Source organism: Ziziphus jujuba, chromosome 12 (genome assembly GCF_031755915.1).
Source record: "Ziziphus jujuba cultivar Dongzao chromosome 12, ASM3175591v1".
NCBI lineage: Eukaryota > Viridiplantae > Streptophyta > Magnoliopsida > Rosales > Rhamnaceae > Ziziphus > Ziziphus jujuba.
Genome location: NC_083390.1, coordinates 26,485,001 through 26,494,541, shown reverse-complemented (window position 1 = coordinate 26,494,541; position 9,541 = coordinate 26,485,001). Strand labels below are relative to the sequence as shown.

At 36.3% G+C, this 9,541-nt stretch overlaps 1 pseudogene; it reads right to left on the bottom strand.

Moving 5' to 3' along the window:
• Nucleotides 1-3,918: 3,918 nt before the first annotated feature.
• The window catches only part of LOC132800186 (DNA-directed RNA polymerase subunit beta'-like), an 8,609-nt pseudogene continuing 2,986 nt past the window's right edge, over nt 3,919-9,541 (bottom strand).

The window sequence follows — 9,541 nt, the reverse complement described above, 5'->3', positions numbered from 1 at the left end:
GCAAATATTTAAAACTAAAACAGCAAAAGAAAATCAAAAAAACCCAAAATTAACAAGAACAATGATGAAAAACAACCAACAAACTAGGAAACGAAAAATACGATAAAACTAGGAAATCCTAATTCAACTAGGAATGAATTTTTATTTTTTTTTTTAAGATGCAGAACGTGTATGGTAATAGAAGCAACCTTAACCTAATGCTAAATTGCAGAATAACACAAAAATAAATAAAGCAAATAAAGATAGATCAAATCTGAACAAAATTTAGCTCTGATACCAAATGATACAAACCTAGGACGACCTGCTCCTAAACCCGTATTATATTAGCCCGGATCTCAATTAAGTTCAAGTTCTAATGGAATGGACCTCAACCCCTAACCAACCTGTGGTTAGAAACCTTGATATAATGTAGACGCCACAATAGGGGATGGAAAACCTATTGACAAGTCAAGCTAAAACAACCAATTCTCTAATGGTGTTTTAGGTGTTCTCAAAGAACAAAGAGATAATTAATCTCACAAGTATTTTCTTAATCAAATCAAAGTTGTATTCATATTGAAAAATAAGCCTTTAAATAGGCTACAAAGCCACGAAATAAAACCCTAGAACATAAAGAAAACCGGCCACCACACATAAAGAAACCTAGTTGGCCGAAACTATACTTCCTTTCCTAATCTAAGTTTGATTAATTAATTCCTTTATATTAAATTAGGAATTAATTAATTTACAATGGAAAGAATAAAATAAAAACCTTCCTAAAGTTATTTGTCCAGAAAAGGAATAAATAAAAGCCAAAAAGTAATGGTAGTTTCCTAAAACAAAAAGTAAAAACAAATTAGGAAACTAAAAATGCTAGCCTTTTGATCAAGTTGACTTTAATCAATCTTTGACCTCTTTGAGCTTCAAATCAGCTTCTAGATGCTTTTTAGGATGCCAAATAAACTGAATATGAAGTCCCACACGTTGCCCATGCTTGGAAAAATAAGAAAAGGCTAATACAGTAAAATACAGTAAAGCCAGCAAGCAATACAGCAAATTTGGCCAAATTGTTGATGCTGTCCGTACAAGCCCTTTTTGATTGCATTTGAGGCTGCTTTAACTTGATTCCATGACCTCTTAGGCATATGGGTTGAACCCAAAAAGCATTGGAACCATTTCATGCTTCTCGGCCTCCAAAAATGTATCAAAATCGTCACCCGGGTCCATATCGGCTTCCACCACTTGGATGCTTAGAATAGACTTTGTATCTTCAAGTATGGACAAGCTCTGTTGAGATTGATTACCCCCTGTATAAATACTCCCAGGTTGTCCTTAAATCTCTTAATTTGAGCTCTTATGATTGGCCTAGTCTTCATCCGTGTCGAGTCAGCACCTCGGTGGGTTATCGGCTGAGCGGGCTCTGGCGGAATCACATCACTTCCCCCCTTGTTCAACTTTGCTTCTCATGCTCATCAAATAAGGGTTTTCAAGTTAGACCTCGAGAACACGATCTACATGTATTGGTCATATTCGAAAGCTAGCAAAAAGTGCTTCTGAAGCATGCATCCTTAAATTACCACCCAACCCGCGCAATTAACCATCAATGGAAGTTGTATTGTCTGCATATAAGCCAATGAGCCTGTTACCTCACTCATGAAGGCATTTCTATAAGTGATAATGAGCGAACCCTCTACATCAAAGCCAACACATATGAAGATGCAATGGTAATCTCTCTTTATGTAGATGATTTTCTTATAACAGGTTGCAATACCGAAGGCATTCAAGAATTCAAAGACAAAGTCAAAGAAACCTTCAAGATGTCCGACCTTGGTTTGATGAATTACTTTATAGGATTGGAGATCAAGCAAACAAGTAAAGGTATAATTTTATCTCATAACAATATGCTTTGAATTTGCTTGATAAGTTACAACTAGAAAATGCAAAGATTGTTGATACACCAACGATACAAAATGCCAAGTTCGAACATGAGGACGGAAGTGAGAAAGTGAATGCTTCGGTTTATGGAAGCTTAATTGGAAGCTTGCTTTATTTGTGTGCTTCAAGACTTGATATTATGTATGCTGTAAAGTGTGCTATCAAGGTTTATGAGTGCACCATCTCAAAACCATTACCATGCTACAAAAAAAGTTCTACGGTATGTAAAGGGCACGGCCAACCTTGGAATTCTATACAAGCATGGCAACATGTGTGAGTTGGTTGGCTATTGTGATAGTAATTGGGCAGGTGGCTTAGAAGACATGAAGAGCACCTATGGATACTTGTTTATGTTTAATTCAGGTCCATTTTCATGGAGTTCACACAAGCAAGGAACCATGGTACAATCAACAGCAGAAGCTGAATACATCTCGGCAGCCGCTGCATCAAACCAAGCAATTGGGCTAAGGAAATTGCTTGATAACTTAGGTTGCAAGCAAACAAATGCAACCACCATGTACTGTGACAATACTGCAGCCATAGCCGTAACCAAAACTCTAGTACAACACAAAAGAACCAAGCATATCCCTGTGAAGTACCATAGCATCCGTGAGGCTGAAAGAAACAAAGAAATTAGTTTGATGCATTGTTCAACACAAGAACAGCTGGCCGACATTCTTACAAAAACACTGCCAAAAGAAAGACTTCAAATGCTTAGGAGTCTTCTTCACATCATACCTAACATTGCCAAGGAGGAGTGTTAGAGAATCATGGCAAGTGTTAGCCATGAAACATGCAAAACCGAGACCAAGGCAAGGTAAAAGCTGAAATGCCTTGGCCGAAATCATTAACCTAGTTTGTTTCATATTTGGCTTGTATTTTTAATTATAGCAAACTGTGTAATCTAGGCTAGATAAGTTGGTGCACAAAGACACTAAAATATGTTGTTTAAAGTATACTAGCCAAATTAGGGTTTAGGAAAAGCCAAGCACATAGATGACATGGAAAGCACCTTGGTGACAAGGATGGTGACACGGAAGCTACTTAGTGACATGGAACTTTACCATTCGGCCTCTCTCTCAACCAATGCATGAAAGGACTACTTCACCATGAAGCAACTAATGAGGCAGCAAAACTTGTCAACCAACCATGATGCATGTGGCTAAGTTACTTTACACATGTGGTTTTGATTCACCATGAAGGACTTGTTTGTATTGGTCCTTAAAACCGATCATGGTATGCTTTCACACCTATTTTGTATGCTATAAATATGTATTACATTTCAATGAATGAATATGTTGAATTTTGGAGAAATATACCTTAGTTTCCATTTGAAACCAAGAGAACACTAAAACCGGCCTTGTTACAATTGTTCCAGCAGCTTATTACATCAAAGCCGAGATACACCTTCACTCCAACTCAATTTCAATCCTTCATAGCTTTTTTTCTTTTGATTAACCTTGCCCTCATTCTTTCAAAATTAGGAATAATTTTTTGTCGCAAAATAGTCACTTGTAGCATACCATATCTCAATAGATTGTCGTAGTTTTTCTACCACGTGTACATTCCCATAATGATGGTTTTTTTCCAAAATCAAACCTTGTTGCTCAGCATCTTGGAATAGCCATCCTTTAGAAGGTATTGTTAAAAATCATCAATTCCTAATGAAATGGATGTAATGGTGGCTTGTCGAAACCCAGAGTCTTTACTTGATCCAGGATGTGTGATGTACACGCCATTCCAAAGTAGTTTATTAATCTACTAATAAGCTGTTTAATGGCAGTTGCATCTATCATTTTATTGTGAAAGGCCAGATTAGCCCATTCTGCCATAAGTATCTCCATATTCCGCTGAGTGGGGTTCGCCAATGGGTTTCAGTCAATGATTGGAAAACTTCCTTTTCTCGATCTTGATTCGTGTAGAATTTCAGGAACTATGGTCCTACTTAAACCAGAAATACCTGAATTCACGCTAGTGTCATAGAATCATAGCTTGGATACCATATTATTGAGTATCATATGAGCAGGCCAAGCAAAGTCCTTGTATGGCTTCTTCGATTTCTCGATAAAGAGAAATATGACCAACAGTGGTTCGAACGTATATACAAAGAATTTCTTTTTTTATGCTTCTTACTATTAGATAGGGCCTATAAATCTGAACTTCCAAGGGAGCTTCTCTTGAAGTAATAGCACATTGATTTACTTACCACCGGAGTCACAAAGGACTTTCTAAATGGATTCTTTTATGCCGATAAGCTGCAATTGCATCATAAGAAGTACAAAAATGGTGTTCTTTTTCTTTCGTATAGTTATTATTGTCAGTTCTTCCATTTTGATAATTGATGTGATTCCATGGATTATACCTATTTGCACAAATACCTCGGCGATTCTCGCTTGTTAATACATAGAGACAATAAGCATATCTTGATTTGGTATGGAAATGGGATCTCCAATAGCTAGCAACAAGAGATTCGTATGAGAAAACATAAGTAAATGAGCCTCCACTTGAGCCTCCAAAGATAAAGGTACATGAGCAGCCATTTGATCCCCATCAAAGTCTACATTGAATCCCCTACAAACTAATGGATGTAAAGAAATAGCATGTCCTTCGACCCCTACAAACTAATGGATGTAAAGAAATAGCATGTCCTTCGACTAAAATGGGTTGGAAGGTTTGTATGCATAATCTATGTAGAGTGCGCACCCTATTCAGCAATACGGGATGCCCTTGCATAATTCTTGAAGTATTTCCCATACAACCAGCTCTTTTTCTCGAATTTTACTCTTAGCAACTCCTATGTTCGAAGCCAACTGTTATCTAATTAAACCACAAATTACAAATGTCTGGAAAGTTTCTATTGCTATTTCGCGAGGCAATCCACATCGATGTAATGAAAGTGTAGGACCTACGACAATGACAGAATGCCTCGAATAATCAACATGTTTGCCAAGTAGAGTCTCATGAAATCTTCCTTCTTTGCCTTCAATTACTTCTGAAAATGACTTGTAAGCCTTATTATGACCGTCCCTCATTGGTTACCTGCGGATTCCATTATCAAAGAAGTGTATGCACAGCTTCTTGTACCAATTTCTCCTGACACATTACTAATTACCCTGGCACAGATCTACTTGTGGTTAATAGATCGATAACAGTATTGTTCCAATAGATAACTCCTCTACAGAGTTTAGTTTACCCCCATCTATTTGAGTAATAGGTCTCAACTCGGGAGGAAGAACTAGTAATAGACATAAAACCATCCACTTAGGTTCTATATTTGTTTGAATAAAATTCTTAGCTAATTCCATGCGTCTAACCAAAAAACCCCTTCTTCTTCCAACTTTTTGATCTTCCCATTCATTACCTGTGGGGCCTTTTGATGCGAATCTGTCCGTGCTCGCACAACCAACAACCCGCTGGGTTGCTGACCCGATACAAATGAAGATCGGCCCGATCACTAGGGCTTAAGCTAAGAGGTTTAGGGATAAATTTGTTGCCTCTATCTAGGGGGTAATTCATTCTTAAGAGCATTTGTCCATACCCAAAGTTCCAAAACCTGTTTTGAGCATACAAGTGGTGGAAGCCGATACAGATCCAGGAAGCGGTTTTGGTGCATTTATGGAGTCCAGGGCAGCAAGAAATGGTTCCAACTCTTTATGGAATCAATAAATATCACTAAGAGGTCATGGAAACAATTAAAAGCAGAAGTAAAACCAACTTGTACAGACTTGTACGGACAGCTTCAAAATTTGGCCAAAAATTGCTGTATTGCTTGCTGGCTTTACTGTATTTTGCTGAGTTGGCTTTTTCTCTTTCCTCCGAGCAAGGGCCACGTGTGGGACTCCATAATAATCCTATTTTACATCCTAAAAAGCATATAGAAGCTGATTTGGAGCTCAAATTGGTCAAAGATTGGACAAAGTCAACTTAGTCAGAAAGCTAGTATATCAGTTTCCTAATTTGATTTCTACTTTTTGTTTTAGGAAATTACTTTTACTATTGGTTTTTACTTATTTATTTTCTGGAAAAATAAGCTTAGAAAAGTTATTATTTTATTATTTTCATTGTAAATTAATTAATTTCTAATTAAAAATAAGGGAATTAATTAATCCAAATTAGATTAGGAAAGGGTGTGAAATTAGGCAATTTCCTAATTGGATTCTATGTTGGTTGAAATTTCCTAATCCTTTTAGGGTTTTAGTTTGTTCATTCAAAGCCTATTTAAAGGCTTATTTTTAATGAGAAATCAAGCTTGAATTTTATACAGAAAATTATTTGTGAGATTGAATTCTCTTTGTTCTCTTTGAACACCTAAAACACCATTAGTGAATGAGTGATTTATTTTTGACTTATCAATAGAATATCCATCACCTGTTATGGTGTCTTCATTATATACCAAGGTTTTTAATCATAGGTTTGTTAGGGGTCAAGGTGACCATTAGAACTTGAACTTGATTAGATCTGGGCTAATATATTACGGGTTTAGGCGCAGGTCGTCCTAGGTTCGTATCATTTGGTATCAGAGCCAAATTTTGTTCAGGTTTGATCTATCTTTATTTGCTTTATTTGTTTTTTGTGTTATTCTGCAATTCTAGCATTAGTTTAAGGTTGCTTCTATCATCATACACATTCTGCATATTTAAAAAAAAAAAAATTCATTCCTAGTTGAATTAGGATTTCCTAGTTTTCCCGTATTTTTGCTTCCTAGTTTGTTGGTTGTATTTAATCATTGTTCTTGCTAATTTGGTTTTTTTTTTTTACTGTTTTAGTCTTAAATATTTGCATTCATATATTAAAAAAAAAAAAAAACCGATCAGATATAAAAAAAAGAAAAAAAAAAACTGCACATTTTTATTCTTGTGGTTGGAGGCCACGGGTTTGGTTAGTTTTTGCTTTTGGTGTTGATTCTTGTTACTGCAGTTTTTTTATGTTCAGTGAGTGAAAAAAAAAAAAGAAGAAGAAAAGCCGAATAAAAAAAAAAAGAACAAACAAAAAAAATTTCGGTTTGTTGGAGTTTGATTTGTTTTCTGGAAATTATTGGAGCTGCTGTTTTGTTGATTATTTATTCAATATTTGGAGTTTCTGGAGAATTATTTTTGTTGCTGGATATTTGAATTTTGGGTGTTTAAATTATTTTGATTAAAATTAGTTGAAGGATTTGATACAAAGACTTGAATTACAAGAACAACAACTAACACTATTCTATATTTTTGTTCGATTTGATTGTTGCTCATATTCGAAATTCTTTTTCCTAAATTTTATTTTTGAATCCTTAATCTCTTACCATCAGGTCCAGTTCTTGCTAATTCGGAAATTTTCCTTATTATTTTGCTTTATTTGTCTAGATAGCCGAAAACAAGGTTTTGTTAATTCATTCGGTATTGCTTATTTTTTGCTACTGTTTTGTTGATAAGTTTAATTAAAACATACTTGTGATATAATTGCTGTATTGTGGGTGTTTTAATTAGAATTGTGATATAATTCATTGAGAGGAAAAAGGCAAGAGAGTGGGAGCCCAAAAGAGGGTTAAAAGCCGAAACTAGTGTACAAACACAAGTGTTGAGTTCTTATTTGAGTGAAACACGTGAGGGAGTGAATTTGATGAGGTCTTATTTTATATTTGTATTATTCATACTAACATGGCAGATTCAACGGTGTGAAGAGGAGATCCACCTTTAAGAATTAATGAAGAAGAGTCTGTAGGATTCCATGGTAGTTCCCGAGCTACGAGGAATGGTAAGCAAACGGACATGAGAACTATATTGGAGCAATTGCAGCGGATGAATGCCCAATTTGATAATATAAATCAAAGGATGGACAGGATAGAAACATCACAAGGAAGGCTAAATATAAGGTTAGATGCTTATGGAGGTCGAGGTCGAGGAGGCCGAGGGCGAGTAAGAGAGGAATTTGGGGGAAGTAACTTTGGAGATGACTTGGATGAGGGGTTTGATGAAATTTTTAAACCTCAAGAAAGGCCAATCCATGGGAGATCATTAAGGAATGAAGATGATGATCTAGGAAATATCAAGGTAAAAATTCCATCTTTCATGGGAAAAAGTGATTCGGAGGCATATTTGGAATGGGAGAGAGAATGGAGATGATTTTTTATTGTCATAATTATTCGGAGGCCAAGAAGGTGAAGTTGGTAGCAATGGAGTTTGGTTATTATGCACTCCAGTGGTGGACCAATGAACAAAAAACCCAAAGGAGAGTTAGTGATGACTTGATCACTACATGGCGACAAATGAAAGGAGCCGTGAGGTAGCGGTTCGTACCATCACATTATCTTAGGTTGCTACATCAAAGACTTCAATTTTTATCTCAAGGAACTAGATCCGGGATGATTATTACAAGGAGATGGAGATGCTTATGATGAGATTGAGCATGAATGAAGATAGGGAAGCAACCATGGCAAGGTTTTTAGGTGGTTTGAATTATGAGATAGCGAATCAACTAGAATTGCAACAATATGTGGAGTTGGAGGAGATGTTGCATGTGGCTATTAAACTTGAACATCAATTCAAGAGGAGGGGTGTAAGCTCATGGTTTGGAGGAGTTTCAAACAGTGGAAGATGAATTCCAAGTGGCTGGAGAAAAAATCCTACCTATGAAAGCAAGCCAAAGCCGAAGGTGGGAGAAGAAAGCATTAATCAGCCAAAAAAAGGAGCTTAAAGCCGAATCTGTCCAAGCACATAAAAGTGAGGGTAATGGTGAGCTAGAATCGGAAAGTGGTGATGAAACCGAGCAAGAGGAGGAAGAAGAGATTGAAGGTGAGGCCGAAATGTTGAATGCTTCCCATGCTAAATTAAGCTTGGTTTCTAGGAGAGTACTGGCTGCATACAAATATGAAGATGAAATTCAAAGAGAGAACATCTTCCACACCCGATGTGAAATCCAGGGTAAGATTTGTAGTATAATTAATGATAGTGGAAATTGTACCAATGTAATTAGTAATCTTGTGGCAGATAAATTAGGCTTGATAACAATTAAACATCTAGAACCTTATAGGTTACAATGGGTTAATGATAGTGGTGAGATTAAAGTTAATAAACAAGCCAAAGTAAAATTCAGCATTGATAAATATATGGATGTGGTTTTGTGTGATGTTGTCCCTATGCATGCGGGACATATTTTACTTGGTAGGCCTTGACAATTTGATAGAGATGCTATTCATTATGGTAGAGAGAATAGTATTGTTTTTATATTTAAAGGTAAAAAGGTCAAGATGGAGGCATTAACTCCTAAAGAGGTGTACAAAGATAAAATACAAATACAACAAAGGAGGGTGGCCGAACAACTAAAGGAGAGGACTAGCATGGCCCCCACCGCAACAACACCCATCCAAGGAGTCCAAGTCGTGCAAGACCAACCAAGTAAGTGCTTTAAGACTCAAATAAGTGGAAAAATCATGGGAAAGCTGAAAGTGAGGTGAGAAGGGGAGAGAAACCCGAGAGTTTGAGAGAAGTGAGAAAAGGAGAGAGTGAGAGCCAAACCAAGGGGAAGAAAGAAAAGAGAGGAAAAATTAAATTTTTTATTTGAGTTTTTGGGATGTTAATAAAGCTATTTTGAGTAAGAAACCATTGCCGGTCATGAATCATAAAAATGCTTGTTTAGAAATGTTTTTGTT